At 46.9% G+C, this 3,928-nt stretch overlaps 1 long non-coding RNA gene across 1 annotated transcript in view; it reads left to right on the forward strand.

Annotated features, from left to right (window-relative positions):
• Nucleotides 1-1,325: 1,325 nt before the first annotated feature.
• Nucleotides 1,326-3,928, forward strand: part of LOC108533997 (uncharacterized) — a 7,013-nt gene continuing 4,410 nt past the window's right edge. The window contains exons 1-2 of the long non-coding RNA XR_001886862.1: nt 1,326-1,789; nt 2,659-2,733. This is a non-coding gene — a long non-coding RNA (uncharacterized LOC108533997). The remainder of the gene's footprint in view (nt 1,790-2,658; nt 2,734-3,928) is intronic.

Consider the following 3,928-nt stretch of genomic DNA (forward strand, 5'->3'; position numbering starts at 1 on the left):
ATAATGACGGGTTTTTTTAAAAAAACTACTTTGAGTACTCATACTGATTTTGTATTCCAGTTCAGAAGAAATGTCTGAATGTTAAATGTTTACATAAACATGCTATTTTATTATATCAGTAATGGAGCTTCCCCCCTTTGAAATTGCTGCTCCAGGAAGATACAAACTTATCACAATTTAAAGAGAAAATGAGACTTGGAGGTTCAGATTCCTCCACAGTCACAGTATCAGCTACCCATGCAGTGATCCACATTTAGGTGATTACACACACTCATACACAGATCCATACACGATCTTGCCCCCAACCTCCACACACTCCATATGACCTCCCCACCCGCAAAGCTGCACACATCTTGACCTCACCTCTCTCACACACACACCAATCTTACTGGCACGCGGTTTCTTTCACTCAACTACCCAGACACCCCTCATCTCACCAGCACAAGCAGTCCCACCGCAGTCTTACACACACTCGAGCCTTCCTTTGCCCAGTCTCGCATGCGTGACTAGGATCGCGGATTTGTCCCCTTCCGACTCCCCATCCTGGTTCGGTCTCAGACGCTCAGGTCCCATACTGCGGTGCACTCTCCTGGCTCCTCCACATGCTACGCAGCTGGCCGCCTCAAGAGCCTCTGCGTGCTTCCAGCATTTAGTGGAATTCCGAGCAGCCTCCGGGGCACAGTCTAGTCACTGCGGCCAGACTCCCGCCTCAGGACCCAGAGGACGCAGCCCACTTAGGCTGGGCCCATCCAGTCTCCGGCAAGGCTTGGACTACGTTTCCCAGGAGACCTTGCGGTCCAGTATGTCTCCCGGGGAGGGGCGGAAGCCAGGGAGCCGCCTTCTGAGGCTGGGCGGGGTGAAAGAAAACTTGCTCCAGAGGAGTTAAACAGGCAAGAAGGACTTGGTTAAAGACTATTGCAATAGTCAACTTCCAATACAACAGCAGCTGGAGATTTATTTATTTATTTATTTATTTATTTATTTATTTTGAGACGGAGTCTCGCTCTGTCGCCCAGGCTGGAGTGCAGTGGCCGGATCTCAGCTCACTGCAAGCTCCGCCTCCTGGGTTTACGCCATTCTCTCGCCTCAGCCTCCCGAGTAGCTGGGACTATAGGCGCCCGCCATCTCGCCCGGCTAATTTTTTTGTATTTTTTTAGTAGAGACGGGGTTTCACCGTGTTAGCCAGGATGGTCTCGATCTCCTGACCTCGTGATCCGCCCGTCTCGGCCTCCCAAAGTGCTGGGATTACAGGCTTGAGCCACCGCGCCCGGCCTGGAGATTTATAACTAACGGGCTGGGTGAAGGAATTAAAGCATGGTAAATTACTAAGAGGAACTCAAGTATCAAGGGTGGGGGGATTGTTGCTAAACTAGCTTAGCTGGATTCTTGCTGAAGTGGAGTTCGCAGGCTATGGAGGAGGTCTGGCCAAACAAAAAGGACTCAGAGGAGCCTGACTAAAGCTTAGTCTAGGGAGTCCTTGTCAGGTGAGACTCCCGGAAGGCTCCAATGGGCAGCTCACCTCACATATTTAGTTTTGTTGGTGCCAGATTCCGCGCCACGGGAATCGGGATGGCTGGGCTGTGTAGCTTTCGGCAACTTGTCGCTTTCTGGACTACACTTCCCAGAAGCCTCTAGGCTCAGGGCTCTCTCCCGCGATAACTAGATTGTCTCTTGAGGAGTGGGCGGGATCTTCCCCAGGTTTGGGCTAGCGGCCTTGGGGCTTTGTGAGGTAGCTGGGCTCGACTTGTTTGTATTCCAGTGGAGTGGAGCTGACCCTACCCGAACAGGCGTAAGTGAGGCTGCTCGGAGCCTGGGGCGACAGGAACTCCCGACCTGTGTGGGCTGCGTGGGGAGCAGGCTAAGGAGCGATTGTGAGGAGTGTGTACAGTTGTGACTGGGGGTGTCTCTGGTGGGCGTGTATCTGTGCGACCGTGTATGGAACTGTGAGGGCGGGGAGGACTTTTTGTTTATGTTTGTGCGGGTGTGAGTGGAGTTTAATTGTGACCGGGTTGGGCACTGTGTTTGCGAGTGTGAGATTCCTGGACCGCGGTTGTGACTGTGTGTCCCCTTGGCGTGTGTGTGTGTTTATTACTATTTGCGTAACTGTGTGTAGTATACCTTAATTGTGAGGTTTGTGGCTGCTTCCTTGTGTGTGTGCGCGCGCGCGCGTGTTGGTGATATTGTTGATGTAGGGTGCGTGTGACATTGTTGTCATTGCGATCCCAAGGTATATGTCACTGGGAGTTTGAGTGAGATATGTCCACGGATTCTGCAGTTGTGTCCGTGTCTGCCCCCGTGGTGTGTGTGTGTGGTTGTGTGACCATGTGCAGCCTGTTGTATTTAGGTTTGGGGTGCCTGTGACGTTTATGTCCCCATGGTGTGAGTGAGTTTGTGTGACTATGTGTCCAGATAGCCAATGTAGGTATGGGGAGTCTCTGTCTTTGTGACTTCAGCCACTGGAGACCTCTGTGAGCTCAGAAACAGATTCTGCCCAGAATGGCATTGACCCAGCCCGGATTGAGCAGGACGTCCTAGACTTCTTTGACTTTACTCTGTAGGTGGTGGGCAGTAGGGGCTGAGCCAAGATAACTTCTGACATAGTCAAACCGGATCTCTCAGAAGAACCTGATGTTTCCTGACTCCTTTCTCCTTCCTTAGCTCTGCCCTGCTTGGATAGAGACCTCCGGAGAGGAGTAAAGAATGACTGTTGAACATCCTCAAGGCACCTGCAAGGTAGCTTGTCCTTTCCTCTTGTTTCCTGAAATCCCTTTTTCTTTGTCAGGACATAGTTGCTTTCCTTCTCTTGAAAATTCTTGCTTATCAGATGACCTGATCCCTGGAATTTCCCTTTTGAGAAAATGTGGTGTCTTCAAACCCCACCTCCCACACGTGATTTTCTCTTACTAATTTGTCAGACAATTTTAATTTTTCTTTTTTTTCTCTCTTTCTTTTATTTTTATTTTTTATTTTTTTGAGACAGAATCTGGCTCTGTCGCCCAGGCTGGAATGCAGTGGCGCGATCTTGGCTCACTACAGCTTCCACCTCCCGGACTCAAGCAATTCTCTTGTCTCAGCCTCCCGAGTGGCTGGAATTACAGGCATATGCCACCAAGCCCGGCTAATTTTTCTATTTTTAGTAGAGACAGAGTTTCACCATGTTGCCCAGGCTGGTCTCACACTCCTGGGCACAATCTATCCGCCTGCCTAAACCTCCCAAAGTGCTGGGATTACAGGTGTGAGCCACCTCACTCGGTTTTAATTTTTCTTTATGCTATCTTTTTAAAAAATGTGATTTCTTTCAGATTATAAAAGTAAAACATGATTGTTTTAAATAATTTCAAAAGTACAGAAATCCCTGATGTAGAAAATTTATATATGCACATAAAACATAATTGAATTCATGCAGCATTTGCCATTTTATAGCCTACATTTTCACATAAAATTAAATATTTTCCCACATAGTATATTTTGAAAATATTTTTAGAGATGCATAACATTTATTTGAATGCCAACGGCTTTTTTCTTCAAATTTGGTAAAGAAATGGGACCCACTTGTGCAGTTTAATAAGTAAAACACCCACTTGTTCACCTTAACAAGTAAAATACCAACTTGCACAGTTTAACAAGTAATTATAAAGATCCATGTAAGGGGTACCCAGATCAATAACTAGAATACATCCATCAATGAAGAAGCCTCTACTGTACTCCTCCACAGTCACAAACAACACTGTGCTTCTGTGATAATAACCACTGTGGTCATTTCTTTGCCCTTCATTAGAGCTTTAGTACCTATGAATTAATCCCAAAGCCATAGAAGTGCAATTTTTGTTTGTTTTCTAACTTTGTATGAATTGACATTCTTTTGTTTCTTTTTTTCACAAAAGACTACATAATAAAAGTGACAGTTCATTTTTTTTTTTTTTTTTTT

The sequence above is a fragment of the Rhinopithecus bieti genome, unplaced genomic scaffold (genome assembly GCF_001698545.2).
Source record: "Rhinopithecus bieti isolate Rb0 unplaced genomic scaffold, ASM169854v2 scaffold_12146, whole genome shotgun sequence".
Classification (NCBI taxonomy): domain Eukaryota; kingdom Metazoa; phylum Chordata; class Mammalia; order Primates; family Cercopithecidae; genus Rhinopithecus; species Rhinopithecus bieti.